This window comes from Schistocerca serialis, unplaced genomic scaffold (assembly GCF_023864345.2).
Source record: "Schistocerca serialis cubense isolate TAMUIC-IGC-003099 unplaced genomic scaffold, iqSchSeri2.2 HiC_scaffold_1257, whole genome shotgun sequence".
Classification (NCBI taxonomy): Eukaryota; Metazoa; Arthropoda; class Insecta; order Orthoptera; family Acrididae; genus Schistocerca; species Schistocerca serialis.
The window spans coordinates 49,036-65,900 of record NW_026047466.1 but is presented as its reverse complement, the minus strand read 5'-3'; the positions used below and the strand labels follow the sequence as shown (position 1 = coordinate 65,900).

The following is a 16,865-nucleotide window of genomic DNA, read 5'->3' as shown; positions in this document are numbered from 1 at the left end:
TTGTGAGCTATCCCCAAATTGTTACTTCATCATACTGAATCTTGCAGCCCTCGACCAGATATCGGATTTGGCACACAGCTGCTGCTGGGGGTGTCCACATTGCCGTTTTCCAAATCTCTTGAATGTTTCGCCCTTACGATCGACGACGAGCGTCGGCCCACCAAAAGTTTGCGGTCTGCACAATCCTGACCTAGTGCACAGCTTGTGGGATAGCGTGGCTCGACTGCGAAATGCGCCTTTCGGCTCCTCTCTCTGGCTACAGTGCGCTGTTGTCCACAGTGGCACTGGCGTTGCCCATGGGGCTTCATGTAAGGCGACTGCACGTCGCTCGGCCAACAGCGGCCTACTGCAGACCGACACTTAAGACACACCAAATACAAATCGACATCGAGAGACAGGCCCTGTCATATGGCACTCGCGACGTATATGCTGAAATTGAATGTAAAGAATACGTCTTTTGTAGCGGGCGTCCCTCTACTGCAGTGTCACACATGACGAATAAAAAGGAAAACAGCAGAACGTCTGTGTAGGGCCATGTTTTTACCTACAGTGTCACTTGGCTGAATGTGTATAAGGCTCTGTGGCATCACTCAAACGCAGCCAAATTGTCACACTAGCTGTGTATCTCTAACAAAGTTGACGTACGTCCTCACCTCGGTGCCGGTTAGAACGATTTCGCCCCCGGGTGGGCTCGAACCACCAACCTTTCGGTTAACAGCCGAACGCGCTAGCCGATTGCGCCACGGAGGCCTTGACTTTGGCTCCCTTGTGCTCTGTATATCAACGCAATTCGTATACCTTCTGCAGCAATCTCGCAGAATGGTAGCATTTGCTTACGCCTCTTCAAATGGATAACGTGCATGCACACTGTAGCGAGGCTCGTAAACGAATGACATCGCCAAGCATGACATTATACTACAAAATGCATACAAACCAATGTTCTGCCTATGCATTCAGAAAACCTCTGAGGCCAGTAGAATACTTGTCATAGGTTGTAGAACATCCCTTTCATTCAGTGTACTGCCATGTGTTAGATGCTGCTCGAGATAGCTCCGCTCCTTGCAGGAAGGTTTAAGAAATGAATGCCTTCTGTGAGGTTCGAACTCACGACCCCTGGTTTACGAGACCAGTGCTCTACCACTGAGCTAAGAAGGCGGCATCTTAGCGTTTGTGAGCTATCCCCAAATTGTTACTTCATCATACTGAATCTTGCAGCCCTCGACCAGATATCGGATTTGGCACACAGCTGCTGCTGGGGGTGTCCACATTGCCGTTTTCCAAATCTCTTGAATGTTTCGCCCTTACGATCGACGACGAGCGTCGGCCCACCAAAAGTTTGCGGTCTGCACAATCCTGACCTAGTGCACAGCTTGTGGGATAGCGTGGCTCGACTGCGAAATGCGCCTTTCGGCTCCTCTCTCTGGCTACAGTGCGCTGTTGTCCACAGTGGCACTGGCGTTGCCCATGGGGCTTCATGTAAGGCGACTGCACGTCGCTCGGCCAACAGCGGCCTACTGCAGACCGACACTTAAGACACACCAAATACAAATCGACATCGAGAGACAGGCCCTGTCATATGGCACTCGCGACGTATATGCTGAAATTGAATGTAAAGAATACGTCTTTTGTAGCGGGCGTCCCTCTACTGCAGTGTCACACATGACGAATAAAAAGGAAAACAGCAGAACGTCTGTGTAGGGCCATGTTTTTACCTACAGTGTCACTTGGCTGAATGTGTATAAGGCTCTGTGGCATCACTCAAACGCAGCCAAATTGTCACACTAGCTGTGTATCTCTAACAAAGTTGACGTACGTCCTCACCTCGGTGCCGGTTAGAACGATTTCGCCCCCGGGTGGGCTCGAACCACCAACCTTTCGGTTAACAGCCGAACGCGCTAGCCGATTGCGCCACGGAGGCCTTGACTTTGGCTCCCTTGTGCTCTGTATATCAACGCAATTCGTATACCTTCTGCAGCAATCTCGCAGAATGGTAGCATTTGCTTACGCCTCTTCACATGGATAACGTGCATGCACACTGTAGCGAGGCTCGTAAACGAATGACATCGCCAAGCATGACATTACACTACAAAATGCATACAAACCAATGTTCTAACTATGCATTCAGAAAACCTCTGAGGCCAGTAGAATACTTGTCATAGGTTGTAGAACATCCCTTTCATTCAGTGTACTGCCATGTGTTAGATGCTGCTCGAGATAGCTCCGCTCCTTGCAGGAAGGTTTAAGAAATGAATGCCTTCTGTGAGGTTCGAACTCACGACCCCTGGTTTACGAGACCAGTGCTCTACCACTGAGCTAAGAAGGCGGCATCTTAGCGTTTGTGAGCTATCCCCAAATTGTTACTTCATCATACTGAATCTTGCAGCCCTCGACCAGATATCGGATTTGGCACACAGCTGCTGCTGGGGGTGTCCACATTGCCGTTTTCCAAATCTCTTGAATGTTTCGCCCTTACGATCGACGACGAGCGTCGGCCCACCAAAAGTTTGCGGTCTGCACAATCCTGACCTAGTGCACAGCTTGTGGGATAGCGTGGCTCGACTGCGAAATGCGCCTTTCGGCTCCTCACTCTGGCTACAGTGCGCTGTTGTCCACAGTGGCACTGGCGTTGCCCATGGGGCTTCATGTAAGGCGACTGCACGTCGCTCGGCCAACAGCGGCCTACTGCAGACCGACACTTAAGACACACCAAATACAAATCGACATCGAGAGACAGGCCCTGTCATATGGCACTCGCGACGTATATGCTGAAATTGAATGTAAAGAATACGTCTTTTGTAGCGGGCGTCCCTCTACTGCAGTGTCACACATGACGAATAAAAAGGAAAACAGCAGAACGTCTGTGTAGGGCCATGTTTTTACCTACAGTGTCACTTGGCTGAATGTGTATAAGGCTCTGTGGCATCACTCAAACGCAGCCAAATTGTCACACTAGCTGTGTATCTCTAACAAAGTTGACGTACGTCCTCACCTCGGTGCCGGTTAGAACGATTTCGCCCCCGGGTGGGCTCGAACCACCAACCTTTCGGTTAACAGCCGAACGCGCTAGCCGATTGCGCCACGGAGGCCTTGACTTTGGCTCCCTTGTGCTCTGTATATCAACGCAATTCGTATACCTTCTGCAGCAATCTCGCAGAATGGTAGCATTTGCTTACGCCTCTTCACATGGATAACGTGCATGCACACTGTAGCGAGGCTCGTAAACGAATGACATCGCCAAGCATGACATTATACTACAAAATGCATACAAACCAATGTTCTGCCTATGCATTCAGAAAACCTCTGAGGCCAGTAGAATACTTGTCATAGGTTGTAGAACATCCCTTTCATTCAGTGTACTGCCATGTGTTAGATGCTGCTCGAGATAGCTCCGCTCCTTGCAGGAAGGTTTAAGAAATGAATGCCTTCTGTGAGGTTCGAACTCACGACCCCTGGTTTACGAGACCAGTGCTCTACCACTGAGCTAAGAAGGCGGCATCTTAGCGTTTGTGAGCTATCCCCAAATTGTTACTTCATCATACTGAATCTTGCAGCCCTCGACCAGATATCGGATTTGGCACACAGCTGCTGCTGGGGGTGTCCACATTGCCGTTTTCCAAATCTCTTGAATGTTTCGCCCTTACGATCGACGACGAGCGTCGGCCCACCAAAAGTTTGCGGTCTGCACAATCCTGACCTAGTGCACAGCTTGTGGGATAGCGTGGCTCGACTGCGAAATGCGCCTTTCGGCTCCTCTCTCTGGCTACAGTGCGCTGTTGTCCACAGTGGCACTGGCGTTGCCCATGGGGCTTCATGTAAGGCGACTGCACGTCGCTCGGCCAACAGCGGCCTACTGCAGACCGACACTTAAGACACACCAAATACAAATCGACATCGAGAGACAGGCCCTGTCATATGGCACTCGCGACGTATATGCTGAAATTGAATGTAAAGAATACGTCTTTTGTAGCGGGCGTCCCTCTACTGCAGTGTCACACATGACGAATAAAAAGGAAAACAGCAGAACGTCTGTGTAGGGCCATGTTTTTACCTACAGTGTCACTTGGCTGAATGTGTATAAGGCTCTGTGGCATCACTCAAACGCAGCCAAATTGTCACACTAGCTGTGTATCTCTAACAAAGTTGACGTACGTCCTCACCTCGGTGCCGGTTAGAACGATTTCGCCCCCGGGTGGGCTCGAACCACCAACCTTTCGGTTAACAGCCGAACGCGCTAGCCGATTGCGCCACGGAGGCCTTGACTTTGGCTCCCTTGTGCTCTGTATATCAACGCAATTCGTATACCTTCTGCAGCAATCTCGCAGAATGGTAGCATTTGCTTACGCCTCTTCACATGGATAACGTGCATGCACACTGTAGCGAGGCTCGTAAACGAATGACATCGCCAAGCATGACATTACACTACAAAATGCATACAAACCAATGTTCTAACTATGCATTCAGAAAACCTCTGAGGCCAGTAGAATACTTGTCATAGGTTGTAGAACATCCCTTTCATTCAGTGTACTGCCATGTGTTAGATGCTGCTCGAGATAGCTCCGCTCCTTGCAGGAAGGTTTAAGAAATGAATGCCTTCTGTGAGGTTCGAACTCACGACCCCTGGTTTACGAGACCAGTGCTCTACCACTGAGCTAAGAAGGCGGCATCTTAGCGTTTGTGAGCTATCCCCAAATTGTTACTTCATCATACTGAATCTTGCAGCCCTCGACCAGATATCGGATTTGGCACACAGCTGCTGCTGGGGGTGTCCACATTGCCGTTTTCCAAATCTCTTGAATGTTTCGCCCTTACGATCGACGACGAGCGTCGGCCCACCAAAAGTTTGCGGTCTGCACAATCCTGACCTAGTGCACAGCTTGTGGGATAGCGTGGCTCGACTGCGAAATGCGCCTTTCGGCTCCTCTCTCTGGCTACAGTGCGCTGTTGTCCACAGTGGCACTGGCGTTGCCCATGGGGCTTCATGTAAGGCGACTGCACGTCGCTCGGCCAACAGCGGCCTACTGCAGACCGACACTTAAGACACACCAAATACAAATCGACATCGAGAGACAGGCCCTGTCATATGGCACTCGCGACGTATATGCTGAAATTGAATGTAAAGAATACGTCTTTTGTAGCGGGCGTCCCTCTACTGCAGTGTCACACATGACGAATAAAAAGGAAAACAGCAGAACGTCTGTGTAGGGCCATGTTTTTACCTACAGTGTCACTTGGCTGAATGTGTATAAGGCTCTGTGGCATCACTCAAACGCAGCCAAATTGTCACACTAGCTGTGTATCTCTAACAAAGTTGACGTACGTCCTCACCTCGGTGCCGGTTAGAACGATTTCGCCCCCGGGTGGGCTCGAACCACCAACCTTTCGGTTAACAGCCGAACGCGCTAGCCGATTGCGCCACGGAGGCCTTGACTTTGGCTCCCTTGTGCTCTGTATATCAACGCAATTCGTATACCTTCTGCAGCAATCTCGCAGAATGGTAGCATTTGCTTACGCCTCTTCACATGGATAACGTGCATGCACACTGTAGCGAGGCTCGTAAACGAATGACATCGCCAAGCATGACATTATACTACAAAATGCATACAAACCAATGTTCTGCCTATGCATTCAGAAAACCTCTGAGGCCAGTAGAATACTTGTCATAGGTTGTAGAACATCCCTTTCATTCAGTGTACTGCCATGTGTTAGATGCTGCTCGAGATAGCTCCGCTCCTTGCAGGAAGGTTTAAGAAATGAATGCCTTCTGTGAGGTTCGAACTCACGACCCCTGGTTTACGAGACCAGTGCTCTACCACTGAGCTAAGAAGGCGGCATCTTAGCGTTTGTGAGCTATCCCCAAATTGTTACTTCATCATACTGAATCTTGCAGCCCTCGACCAGATATCGGATTTGGCACACAGCTGCTGCTGGGGGTGTCCACATTGCCGTTTTCCAAATCTCTTGAATGTTTCGCCCTTACGATCGACGACGAGCGTCGGCCCACCAAAAGTTTGCGGTCTGCACAATCCTGACCTAGTGCACAGCTTGTGGGATAGCGTGGCTCGACTGCGAAATGCGCCTTTCGGCTCCTCTCTCTGGCTACAGTGCGCTGTTGTCCACAGTGGCACTGGCGTTGCCCATGGGGCTTCATGTAAGGCGACTGCACGTCGCTCGGCCAACAGCGGCCTACTGCAGACCGACACTTAAGACACACCAAATACAAATCGACATCGAGAGACAGGCCCTGTCATATGGCACTCGCGACGTATATGCTGAAATTGAATGTAAAGAATACGTCTTTTGTAGCGGGCGTCCCTCTACTGCAGTGTCACACATGACGAATAAAAAGGAAAACAGCAGAACGTCTGTGTAGGGCCATGTTTTTACCTACAGTGTCACTTGGCTGAATGTGTATAAGGCTCTGTGGCATCACTCAAACGCAGCCAAATTGTCACACTAGCTGTGTATCTCTAACAAAGTTGACGTACGTCCTCACCTCGGTGCCGGTTAGAACGATTTCGCCCCCGGGTGGGCTCGAACCACCAACCTTTCGGTTAACAGCCGAACGCGCTAGCCGATTGCGCCACGGAGGCCTTGACTTTGGCTCCCTTGTGCTCTGTATATCAACGCAATTCGTATACCTTCTGCAGCAATCTCGCAGAATGGTAGCATTTGCTTACGCCTCTTCACATGGATAACGTGCATGCACACTGTAGCGAGGCTCGTAAACGAATGACATCGCCAAGCATGACATTACACTACAAAATGCATACAAACCAATGTTCTAACTATGCATTCAGAAAACCTCTGAGGCCAGTAGAATACTTGTCATAGGTTGTAGAACATCCCTTTCATTCAGTGTACTGCCATGTGTTAGATGCTGCTCGAGATAGCTCCGCTCCTTGCAGGAAGGTTTAAGAAATGAATGCCTTCTGTGAGGTTCGAACTCACGACCCCTGGTTTACGAGACCAGTGCTCTACCACTGAGCTAAGAAGGCGGCATCTTAGCGTTTGTGAGCTATCCCCAAATTGTTACTTCATCATACTGAATCTTGCAGCCCTCGACCAGATATCGGATTTGGCACACAGCTGCTGCTGGGGGTGTCCACATTGCCGTTTTCCAAATCTCTTGAATGTTTCGCCCTTACGATCGACGACGAGCGTCGGCCCACCAAAAGTTTGCGGTCTGCACAATCCTGACCTAGTGCACAGCTTGTGGGATAGCGTGGCTCGACTGCGAAATGCGCCTTTCGGCTCCTCTCTCTGGCTACAGTGCGCTGTTGTCCACAGTGGCACTGGCGTTGCCCATGGGGCTTCATGTAAGGCGACTGCACGTCGCTCGGCCAACAGCGGCCTACTGCAGACCGACACTTAAGACACACCAAATACAAATCGACATCGAGAGACAGGCCCTGTCATATGGCACTCGCGACGTATATGCTGAAATTGAATGTAAAGAATACGTCTTTTGTAGCGGGCGTCCCTCTACTGCAGTGTCACACATGACGAATAAAAAGGAAAACAGCAGAACGTCTGTGTAGGGCCATGTTTTTACCTACAGTGTCACTTGGCTGAATGTGTATAAGGCTCTGTGGCATCACTCAAACGCAGCCAAATTGTCACACTAGCTGTGTATCTCTAACAAAGTTGACGTACGTCCTCACCTCGGTGCCGGTTAGAACGATTTCGCCCCCGGGTGGGCTCGAACCACCAACCTTTCGGTTAACAGCCGAACGCGCTAGCCGATTGCGCCACGGAGGCCTTGACTTTGGCTCCCTTGTGCTCTGTATATCAACGCAATTCGTATACCTTCTGCAGCAATCTCGCAGAATGGTAGCATTTGCTTACGCCTCTTCACATGGATAACGTGCATGCACACTGTAGCGAGGCTCGTAAACGAATGACATCGCCAAGCATGACATTATACTACAAAATGCATACAAACCAATGTTCTGCCTATGCATTCAGAAAACCTCTGAGGCCAGTAGAATACTTGTCATAGGTTGTAGAACATCCCTTTCATTCAGTGTACTGCCATGTGTTAGATGCTGCTCGAGATAGCTCCGCTCCTTGCAGGAAGGTTTAAGAAATGAATGCCTTCTGTGAGGTTCGAACTCACGACCCCTGGTTTACGAGACCAGTGCTCTACCACTGAGCTAAGAAGGCGGCATCTTAGCGTTTGTGAGCTATCCCCAAATTGTTACTTCATCATACTGAATCTTGCAGCCCTCGACCAGATATCGGATTTGGCACACAGCTGCTGCTGGGGGTGTCCACATTGCCGTTTTCCAAATCTCTTGAATGTTTCGCCCTTACGATCGACGACGAGCGTCGGCCCACCAAAAGTTTGCGGTCTGCACAATCCTGACCTAGTGCACAGCTTGTGGGATAGCGTGGCTCGACTGCGAAATGCGCCTTTCGGCTCCTCTCTCTGGCTACAGTGCGCTGTTGTCCACAGTGGCACTGGCGTTGCCCATGGGGCTTCATGTAAGGCGACTGCACGTCGCTCGGCCAACAGCGGCCTACTGCAGACCGACACTTAAGACACACCAAATACAAATCGACATCGAGAGACAGGCCCTGTCATATGGCACTCGCGACGTATATGCTGAAATTGAATGTAAAGAATACGTCTTTTGTAGCGGGCGTCCCTCTACTGCAGTGTCACACATGACGAATAAAAAGGAAAACAGCAGAACGTCTGTGTAGGGCCATGTTTTTACCTACAGTGTCACTTGGCTGAATGTGTATAAGGCTCTGTGGCATCACTCAAACGCAGCCAAATTGTCACACTAGCTGTGTATCTCTAACAAAGTTGACGTACGTCCTCACCTCGGTGCCGGTTAGAACGATTTCGCCCCCGGGTGGGCTCGAACCACCAACCTTTCGGTTAACAGCCGAACGCGCTAGCCGATTGCGCCACGGAGGCCTTGACTTTGGCTCCCTTGTGCTCTGTATATCAACGCAATTCGTATACCTTCTGCAGCAATCTCGCAGAATGGTAGCATTTGCTTACGCCTCTTCACATGGATAACGTGCATGCACACTGTAGCGAGGCTCGTAAACGAATGACATCGCCAAGCATGACATTACACTACAAAATGCATACAAACCAATGTTCTAACTATGCATTCAGAAAACCTCTGAGGCCAGTAGAATACTTGTCATAGGTTGTAGAACATCCCTTTCATTCAGTGTACTGCCATGTGTTAGATGCTGCTCGAGATAGCTCCGCTCCTTGCAGGAAGGTTTAAGAAATGAATGCCTTCTGTGAGGTTCGAACTCACGACCCCTGGTTTACGAGACCAGTGCTCTACCACTGAGCTAAGAAGGCGGCATCTTAGCGTTTGTGAGCTATCCCCAAATTGTTACTTCATCATACTGAATCTTGCAGCCCTCGACCAGATATCGGATTTGGCACACAGCTGCTGCTGGGGGTGTCCACATTGCCGTTTTCCAAATCTCTTGAATGTTTCGCCCTTACGATCGACGACGAGCGTCGGCCCACCAAAAGTTTGCGGTCTGCACAATCCTGACCTAGTGCACAGCTTGTGGGATAGCGTGGCTCGACTGCGAAATGCGCCTTTCGGCTCCTCTCTCTGGCTACAGTGCGCTGTTGTCCACAGTGGCACTGGCGTTGCCCATGGGGCTTCATGTAAGGCGACTGCACGTCGCTCGGCCAACAGCGGCCTACTGCAGACCGACACTTAAGACACACCAAATACAAATCGACATCGAGAGACAGGCCCTGTCATATGGCACTCGCGACGTATATGCTGAAATTGAATGTAAAGAATACGTCTTTTGTAGCGGGCGTCCCTCTACTGCAGTGTCACACATGACGAATAAAAAGGAAAACAGCAGAACGTCTGTGTAGGGCCATGTTTTTACCTACAGTGTCACTTGGCTGAATGTGTATAAGGCTCTGTGGCATCACTCAAACGCAGCCAAATTGTCACACTAGCTGTGTATCTCTAACAAAGTTGACGTACGTCCTCACCTCGGTGCCGGTTAGAACGATTTCGCCCCCGGGTGGGCTCGAACCACCAACCTTTCGGTTAACAGCCGAACGCGCTAGCCGATTGCGCCACGGAGGCCTTGACTTTGGCTCCCTTGTGCTCTGTATATCAACGCAATTCGTATACCTTCTGCAGCAATCTCGCAGAATGGTAGCATTTGCTTACGCCTCTTCAAATGGATAACGTGCATGCACACTGTAGCGAGGCTCGTAAACGAATGACATCGCCAAGCATGACATTATACTACAAAATGCATACAAACCAATGTTCTGCCTATGCATTCAGAAAACCTCTGAGGCCAGTAGAATACTTGTCATAGGTTGTAGAACATCCCTTTCATTCAGTGTACTGCCATGTGTTAGATGCTGCTCGAGATAGCTCCGCTCCTTGCAGGAAGGTTTAAGAAATGAATGCCTTCTGTGAGGTTCGAACTCACGACCCCTGGTTTACGAGACCAGTGCTCTACCACTGAGCTAAGAAGGCGGCATCTTAGCGTTTGTGAGCTATCCCCAAATTGTTACTTCATCATACTGAATCTTGCAGCCCTCGACCAGATATCGGATTTGGCACACAGCTGCTGCTGGGGGTGTCCACATTGCCGTTTTCCAAATCTCTTGAATGTTTCGCCCTTACGATCGACGACGAGCGTCGGCCCACCAAAAGTTTGCGGTCTGCACAATCCTGACCTAGTGCACAGCTTGTGGGATAGCGTGGCTCGACTGCGAAATGCGCCTTTCGGCTCCTCTCTCTGGCTACAGTGCGCTGTTGTCCACAGTGGCACTGGCGTTGCCCATGGGGCTTCATGTAAGGCGACTGCACGTCGCTCGGCCAACAGCGGCCTACTGCAGACCGACACTTAAGACACACCAAATACAAATCGACATCGAGAGACAGGCCCTGTCATATGGCACTCGCGACGTATATGCTGAAATTGAATGTAAAGAATACGTCTTTTGTAGCGGGCGTCCCTCTACTGCAGTGTCACACATGACGAATAAAAAGGAAAACAGCAGAACGTCTGTGTAGGGCCATGTTTTTACCTACAGTGTCACTTGGCTGAATGTGTATAAGGCTCTGTGGCATCACTCAAACGCAGCCAAATTGTCACACTAGCTGTGTATCTCTAACAAAGTTGACGTACGTCCTCACCTCGGTGCCGGTTAGAACGATTTCGCCCCCGGGTGGGCTCGAACCACCAACCTTTCGGTTAACAGCCGAACGCGCTAGCCGATTGCGCCACGGAGGCCTTGACTTTGGCTCCCTTGTGCTCTGTATATCAACGCAATTCGTATACCTTCTGCAGCAATCTCGCAGAATGGTAGCATTTGCTTACGCCTCTTCAAATGGATAACGTGCATGCACACTGTAGCGAGGCTCGTAAACGAATGACATCGCCAAGCATGACATTATACTACAAAATGCATACAAACCAATGTTCTGCCTATGCATTCAGAAAACCTCTGAGGCCAGTAGAATACTTGTCATAGGTTGTAGAACATCCCTTTCATTCAGTGTACTGCCATGTGTTAGATGCTGCTCGAGATAGCTCCGCTCCTTGCAGGAAGGTTTAAGAAATGAATGCCTTCTGTGAGGTTCGAACTCACGACCCCTGGTTTACGAGACCAGTGCTCTACCACTGAGCTAAGAAGGCGGCATCTTAGCGTTTGTGAGCTATCCCCAAATTGTTACTTCATCATACTGAATCTTGCAGCCCTCGACCAGATATCAGATTTGGCACACAGCTGCTGCTGGGGGTGTCCACATTGCCGTTTTCCAAATCTCTTGAATGTTTCGCCCTTACGATCGACGACGAGCGTCGGCCCACCAAAAGTTTGCGGTCTGCACAATCCTGACCTAGTGCACAGCTTGTGGGATAGCGTGGCTCGACTGCGAAATGCGCCTTTCGGCTCCTCTCTCTGGCTACAGTGCGCTGTTGTCCACAGTGGCACTGGCGTTGCCCATGGGGCTTCATGTAAGGCGACTGCACGTCGCTCGGCCAACAGCGGCCTACTGCAGACCGACACTTAAGACACACCAAATACAAATCGACATCGAGAGACAGGCCCTGTCATATGGCACTCGCGACGTATATGCTGAAATTGAATGTAAAGAATACGTCTTTTGTAGCGGGCGTCCCTCTACTGCAGTGTCACACATGACGAATAAAAAGGAAAACAGCAGAACGTCTGTGTAGGGCCATGTTTTTACCTACAGTGTCACTTGGCTGAATGTGTATAAGGCTCTGTGGCATCACTCAAACGCAGCCAAATTGTCACACTAGCTGTGTATCTCTAACAAAGTTGACGTACGTCCTCACCTCGGTGCCGGTTAGAACGATTTCGCCCCCGGGTGGGCTCGAACCACCAACCTTTCGGTTAACAGCCGAACGCGCTAGCCGATTGCGCCACGGAGGCCTTGACTTTGGCTCCCTTGTGCTCTGTATATCAACGCAATTCGTATACCTTCTGCAGCAATCTCGCAGAATGGTAGCATTTGCTTACGCCTCTTCACATGGATAACGTGCATGCACACTGTAGCGAGGCTCGTAAACGAATGACATCGCCAAGCATGACATTACACTACAAAATGCATACAAACCAATGTTCTAACTATGCATTCAGAAAACCTCTGAGGCCAGTAGAATACTTGTCATAGGTTGTAGAACATCCCTTTCATTCAGTGTACTGCCATGTGTTAGATGCTGCTCGAGATAGCTCCGCTCCTTGCAGGAAGGTTTAAGAAATGAATGCCTTCTGTGAGGTTCGAACTCACGACCCCTGGTTTACGAGACCAGTGCTCTACCACTGAGCTAAGAAGGCGGCATCTTAGCGTTTGTGAGCTATCCCCAAATTGTTACTTCATCATACTGAATCTTGCAGCCCTCGACCAGATATCGGATTTGGCACACAGCTGCTGCTGGGGGTGTCCACATTGCCGTTTTCCAAATCTCTTGAATGTTTCGCCCTTACGATCGACGACGAGCGTCGGCCCACCAAAAGTTTGCGGTCTGCACAATCCTGACCTAGTGCACAGCTTGTGGGATAGCGTGGCTCGACTGCGAAATGCGCCTTTCGGCTCCTCACTCTGGCTACAGTGCGCTGTTGTCCACAGTGGCACTGGCGTTGCCCATGGGGCTTCATGTAAGGCGACTGCACGTCGCTCGGCCAACAGCGGCCTACTGCAGACCGACACTTAAGACACACCAAATACAAATCGACATCGAGAGACAGGCCCTGTCATATGGCACTCGCGACGTATATGCTGAAATTGAATGTAAAGAATACGTCTTTTGTAGCGGGCGTCCCGCTACTGCAGTGTCACACATGACGAATAAAAAGGAAAACAGCAGAACGTCTGTGTAGGGCCATGTTTTTACCTACAGTGTCACTTGGCTGAATGTGTATAAGGCTCTGTGGCATCACTCAAACGCAGCCAAATTGTCACACTAGCTGTGTATCTCTAACAAAGTTGACGTACGTCCTCACCTCGGTGCCGGTTAGAACGATTTCGCCCCCGGGTGGGCTCGAACCACCAACCTTTCGGTTAACAGCCGAACGCGCTAGCCGATTGCGCCACGGAGGCCTTGACTTTGGCTCCCTTGTGCTCTGTATATCAACGCAATTCGTATACCTTCTGCAGCAATCTCGCAGAATGGTAGCATTTGCTTACGCCTCTTCACATGGATAACGTGCATGCAAACTGTAGCGAGGCTCGTAAACGAATGACATCGCCAAGCATGACATTACACTACAAAATGCATACAAACCAATGTTCTAACTATGCATTCAGAAAACCTCTGAGGCCAGTAGAATACTTGTCATAGGTTGTAGAACATCCCTTTCATTCAGTGTACTGCCATGTGTTAGATGCTGCTCGAGATAGCTCCGCTCCTTGCAGGAAGGTTTAAGAAATGAATGCCTTCTGTGAGGTTCGAACTCACGACCCCTGGTTTACGAGACCAGTGCTCTACCACTGAGCTAAGAAGGCGGCATCTTAGCGTTTGTGAGCTATCCCCAAATTGTTACTTCATCATACTGAATCTTGCAGCCCTCGACCAGATATCGGATTTGGCACACAGCTGCTGCTGGGGGTGTCCACATTGCCGTTTTCCAAATCTCTTGAATGTTTCGCCCTTACGATCGACGACGAGCGTCGGCCCACCAAAAGTTTGCGGTCTGCACAATCCTGACCTAGTGCACAGCTTGTGGGATAGCGTGGCTCGACTGCGAAATGCGCCTTTCGGCTCCTCTCTCTGGCTACAGTGCGCTGTTGTCCACAGTGGCACTGGCGTTGCCCATGGGGCTTCATGTAAGGCGACTGCACGTCGCTCGGCCAACAGCGGCCTACTGCAGACCGACACTTAAGACACACCAAATACAAATCGACATCGAGAGACAGGCCCTGTCATATGGCACTCGCGACGTATATGCTGAAATTGAATGTAAAGAATACGTCTTTTGTAGCGGGCGTCCCTCTACTGCAGTGTCACACATGACGAATAAAAAGGAAAACAGCAGAACGTCTGTGTAGGGCCATGTTTTTACCTACAGTGTCACTTGGCTGAATGTGTATAAGGCTCTGTGGCATCACTCAAACGCAGCCAAATTGTCACACTAGCTGTGTATCTCTAACAAAGTTGACGTACGTCCTCACCTCGGTGCCGGTTAGAACGATTTCGCCCCCGGGTGGGCTCGAACCACCAACCTTTCGGTTAACAGCCGAACGCGCTAGCCGATTGCGCCACGGAGGCCTTGACTTTGGCTCCCTTGTGCTCTGTATATCAACGCAATTCGTATACCTTCTGCAGCAATCTCGCAGAATGGTAGCATTTGCTTACGCCTCTTCACATGGATAACGTGCATGCACACTGTAGCGAGGCTCGTAAACGAATGACATCGCCAAGCATGACATTACACTACAAAATGCATACAAACCAATGTTCTAACTATGCATTCAGAAAACCTCTGAGGCCAGTAGAATACTTGTCATAGCTTGTAGAACATCCCTTTCATTCAGTGTACTGCCATGTGTTAGATGCTGCTCGAGATAGCTCCGCTCCTTGCAGGAAGGTTTAAGAAATGAATGCCTTCTGTGAGGTTCGAACTCACGACCCCTGGTTTACGAGACCAGTGCTCTACCACTGAGCTAAGAAGGCGGCATCTTAGCGTTTGTGAGCTATCCCCAAATTGTTACTTCATCATACTGAATCTTGCAGCCCTCGACCAGATATCGGATTTGGCACACAGCTGCTGCTGGGGGTGTCCACATTGCCGTTTTCCAAATCTCTTGAATGTTTCGCCCTTACGATCGACGACGAGCGTCGGCCCACCAAAAGTTTGCGGTCTGCACAATCCTGACCTAGTGCACAGCTTGTGGGATAGCGTGGCTCGACTGCGAAATGCGCCTTTCGGTTCCTCTCTCTGGCAAAAGTGCGCTGTTGTCCACAGTGGCACTGGCGTTGCCCATGGGGCTTCATGTAAGGCGACTGCACGTCGCTCGGCCAACAGCGGCCTACTGCAGACCGACACTTAAGACACACCAAATACAAATCGACATCGAGAGACAGGCCCTGTCATATGGCACTCGCGACGTATATGCTGAAATTGAATGTAAAGAATACGTCTTTTGTAGCGGGCGTCCCTCTACTGCAGTGTCACACATGACGAATAAAAAGGAAAACAGCAGAACGTCTGTGTAGGGCCATGTTTTTACCTACAGTGTCACTTGGCTGAATGTGTATAAGGCTCTGTGGCATCACTCAAACGCAGCCAAATTGTCACACTAGCTGTGTATCTCTAACAAAGTTGACGTACGTCCTCACCTCGGTGCCGGTTAGAACGATTTCGCCCCCGGGTGGGCTCGAACCACCAACCTTTCGGTTAACAGCCGAACGCGCTAGCCGATTGCGCCACGGAGGCCTTGACTTTGGCTCCCTTGTGCTCTGTATATCAACGCAATTCGTATACCTTCTGCAGCAATCTCGCAGAATGGTAGCATTTGCTTACGCCTCTTCACATGGATAACGTGCATGCACACTGTAGCGAGGCTCGTAAACGAATGACATCGCCAAGCATGACATTACACTACAAAATGCATACAAACCAATGTTCTAACTATGCATTCAGAAAACCTCTGAGGCCAGTAGAATACTTGTCATAGGTTGTAGAACATCCCTTTCATTCAGTGTACTGCCATGTGTTAGATGCTGCTCGAGATAGCTCCGCTCCTTGCAGGAAGGTTTAAGAAATGAATGCCTTCTGTGAGGTTCGAACTCACGACCCCTGGTTTACGAGACCAGTGCTCTACCACTGAGCTAAGAAGGCGGCATCTTAGCGTTTGTGAGCTATCCCCAAATTGTTACTTCATCATACTGAATCTTGCAGCCCTCGACCAGATATCGGATTTGGCACACAGCTGCTGCTGGGGGTGTCCACATTGCCGTTTTCCAAATCTCTTGAATGTTTCGCCCTTACGATCGACGACGAGCGTCGGCCCACCAAAAGTTTGCGGTCTGCACAATCCTGACCTAGTGCACAGCTTGTGGGATAGCGTGGCTCGACTGCGAAATGCGCCTTTCGGTTCCTCTCTCTGGCAAAAGTGCGCTGTTGTCCACAGTGGCACTGGCGTTGCCCATGGGGCTTCATGTAAGGCGACTGCACGTCGCTCGGCCAACAGCGGCCTACTGCAGACCGACACTTAAGACACACCAAATACAAATCGACATCGAGAGACAGGCCCTGTCATATGGCACTCGCGACGTATATGCTGAAATTGAATGTAAAGAATACGTCTTTTGTAGCGGGCGTCCCTCTACTGCAGTGTCACACATGACGAATAAAAAGGAAAACA

General features: G+C 50.1%; 28 non-coding genes across 28 annotated transcripts; all 28 read right to left on the bottom strand.

Annotated features, from left to right (window-relative positions):
• Nucleotides 1-676: 676 nt before the first annotated feature.
• Trnan-guu (transfer RNA asparagine (anticodon GUU)) lies at nt 677-750 on the bottom strand. Its single transcript has one exon. It is a non-coding gene; the product is annotated as a tRNA-Asn (tRNA).
• Nucleotides 751-1,083: 333 nt separating this feature from the next.
• Nucleotides 1,084-1,155, bottom strand: Trnat-cgu (transfer RNA threonine (anticodon CGU)). Its single transcript has one exon. It is a non-coding gene; the product is annotated as a tRNA-Thr (tRNA).
• Nucleotides 1,156-1,844: 689 nt separating this feature from the next.
• Trnan-guu (transfer RNA asparagine (anticodon GUU)) lies at nt 1,845-1,918 on the bottom strand. The gene has a single exon. It is a non-coding gene; the product is annotated as a tRNA-Asn (tRNA).
• A 333-nt stretch (nt 1,919-2,251) lies between these two features.
• Nucleotides 2,252-2,323, bottom strand: Trnat-cgu (transfer RNA threonine (anticodon CGU)). The gene has a single exon. It is a non-coding gene; the product is annotated as a tRNA-Thr (tRNA).
• A 689-nt stretch (nt 2,324-3,012) lies between these two features.
• Trnan-guu (transfer RNA asparagine (anticodon GUU)) lies at nt 3,013-3,086 on the bottom strand. The gene has a single exon. It is a non-coding gene; the product is annotated as a tRNA-Asn (tRNA).
• Nucleotides 3,087-3,419: 333 nt separating this feature from the next.
• On the bottom strand, nt 3,420-3,491 carry Trnat-cgu (transfer RNA threonine (anticodon CGU)). Its single transcript has one exon. It is a non-coding gene; the product is annotated as a tRNA-Thr (tRNA).
• A 689-nt stretch (nt 3,492-4,180) lies between these two features.
• Trnan-guu (transfer RNA asparagine (anticodon GUU)) lies at nt 4,181-4,254 on the bottom strand. Its single transcript has one exon. It is a non-coding gene; the product is annotated as a tRNA-Asn (tRNA).
• A 333-nt stretch (nt 4,255-4,587) lies between these two features.
• Trnat-cgu (transfer RNA threonine (anticodon CGU)) lies at nt 4,588-4,659 on the bottom strand. The gene has a single exon. It is a non-coding gene; the product is annotated as a tRNA-Thr (tRNA).
• Nucleotides 4,660-5,348: 689 nt separating this feature from the next.
• Nucleotides 5,349-5,422, bottom strand: Trnan-guu (transfer RNA asparagine (anticodon GUU)). Its single transcript has one exon. It is a non-coding gene; the product is annotated as a tRNA-Asn (tRNA).
• A 333-nt stretch (nt 5,423-5,755) lies between these two features.
• Trnat-cgu (transfer RNA threonine (anticodon CGU)) lies at nt 5,756-5,827 on the bottom strand. The gene has a single exon. It is a non-coding gene; the product is annotated as a tRNA-Thr (tRNA).
• A 689-nt stretch (nt 5,828-6,516) lies between these two features.
• On the bottom strand, nt 6,517-6,590 carry Trnan-guu (transfer RNA asparagine (anticodon GUU)). Its single transcript has one exon. It is a non-coding gene; the product is annotated as a tRNA-Asn (tRNA).
• Nucleotides 6,591-6,923: 333 nt separating this feature from the next.
• On the bottom strand, nt 6,924-6,995 carry Trnat-cgu (transfer RNA threonine (anticodon CGU)). Its single transcript has one exon. It is a non-coding gene; the product is annotated as a tRNA-Thr (tRNA).
• A 689-nt stretch (nt 6,996-7,684) lies between these two features.
• Nucleotides 7,685-7,758, bottom strand: Trnan-guu (transfer RNA asparagine (anticodon GUU)). The gene has a single exon. It is a non-coding gene; the product is annotated as a tRNA-Asn (tRNA).
• A 333-nt stretch (nt 7,759-8,091) lies between these two features.
• Nucleotides 8,092-8,163, bottom strand: Trnat-cgu (transfer RNA threonine (anticodon CGU)). The gene has a single exon. It is a non-coding gene; the product is annotated as a tRNA-Thr (tRNA).
• Nucleotides 8,164-8,852: 689 nt separating this feature from the next.
• Nucleotides 8,853-8,926, bottom strand: Trnan-guu (transfer RNA asparagine (anticodon GUU)). The gene has a single exon. It is a non-coding gene; the product is annotated as a tRNA-Asn (tRNA).
• Nucleotides 8,927-9,259: 333 nt separating this feature from the next.
• Nucleotides 9,260-9,331, bottom strand: Trnat-cgu (transfer RNA threonine (anticodon CGU)). Its single transcript has one exon. It is a non-coding gene; the product is annotated as a tRNA-Thr (tRNA).
• A 689-nt stretch (nt 9,332-10,020) lies between these two features.
• On the bottom strand, nt 10,021-10,094 carry Trnan-guu (transfer RNA asparagine (anticodon GUU)). Its single transcript has one exon. It is a non-coding gene; the product is annotated as a tRNA-Asn (tRNA).
• Nucleotides 10,095-10,427: 333 nt separating this feature from the next.
• On the bottom strand, nt 10,428-10,499 carry Trnat-cgu (transfer RNA threonine (anticodon CGU)). The gene has a single exon. It is a non-coding gene; the product is annotated as a tRNA-Thr (tRNA).
• Nucleotides 10,500-11,188: 689 nt separating this feature from the next.
• Nucleotides 11,189-11,262, bottom strand: Trnan-guu (transfer RNA asparagine (anticodon GUU)). Its single transcript has one exon. It is a non-coding gene; the product is annotated as a tRNA-Asn (tRNA).
• A 333-nt stretch (nt 11,263-11,595) lies between these two features.
• Nucleotides 11,596-11,667, bottom strand: Trnat-cgu (transfer RNA threonine (anticodon CGU)). Its single transcript has one exon. It is a non-coding gene; the product is annotated as a tRNA-Thr (tRNA).
• Nucleotides 11,668-12,356: 689 nt separating this feature from the next.
• On the bottom strand, nt 12,357-12,430 carry Trnan-guu (transfer RNA asparagine (anticodon GUU)). Its single transcript has one exon. It is a non-coding gene; the product is annotated as a tRNA-Asn (tRNA).
• A 333-nt stretch (nt 12,431-12,763) lies between these two features.
• Trnat-cgu (transfer RNA threonine (anticodon CGU)) lies at nt 12,764-12,835 on the bottom strand. The gene has a single exon. It is a non-coding gene; the product is annotated as a tRNA-Thr (tRNA).
• A 689-nt stretch (nt 12,836-13,524) lies between these two features.
• Nucleotides 13,525-13,598, bottom strand: Trnan-guu (transfer RNA asparagine (anticodon GUU)). Its single transcript has one exon. It is a non-coding gene; the product is annotated as a tRNA-Asn (tRNA).
• Nucleotides 13,599-13,931: 333 nt separating this feature from the next.
• Trnat-cgu (transfer RNA threonine (anticodon CGU)) lies at nt 13,932-14,003 on the bottom strand. Its single transcript has one exon. It is a non-coding gene; the product is annotated as a tRNA-Thr (tRNA).
• A 689-nt stretch (nt 14,004-14,692) lies between these two features.
• Nucleotides 14,693-14,766, bottom strand: Trnan-guu (transfer RNA asparagine (anticodon GUU)). The gene has a single exon. It is a non-coding gene; the product is annotated as a tRNA-Asn (tRNA).
• Nucleotides 14,767-15,099: 333 nt separating this feature from the next.
• On the bottom strand, nt 15,100-15,171 carry Trnat-cgu (transfer RNA threonine (anticodon CGU)). Its single transcript has one exon. It is a non-coding gene; the product is annotated as a tRNA-Thr (tRNA).
• A 689-nt stretch (nt 15,172-15,860) lies between these two features.
• Trnan-guu (transfer RNA asparagine (anticodon GUU)) lies at nt 15,861-15,934 on the bottom strand. The gene has a single exon. It is a non-coding gene; the product is annotated as a tRNA-Asn (tRNA).
• A 333-nt stretch (nt 15,935-16,267) lies between these two features.
• Trnat-cgu (transfer RNA threonine (anticodon CGU)) lies at nt 16,268-16,339 on the bottom strand. The gene has a single exon. It is a non-coding gene; the product is annotated as a tRNA-Thr (tRNA).
• Between the last annotated feature and the right edge of the window lie 526 nt (nt 16,340-16,865).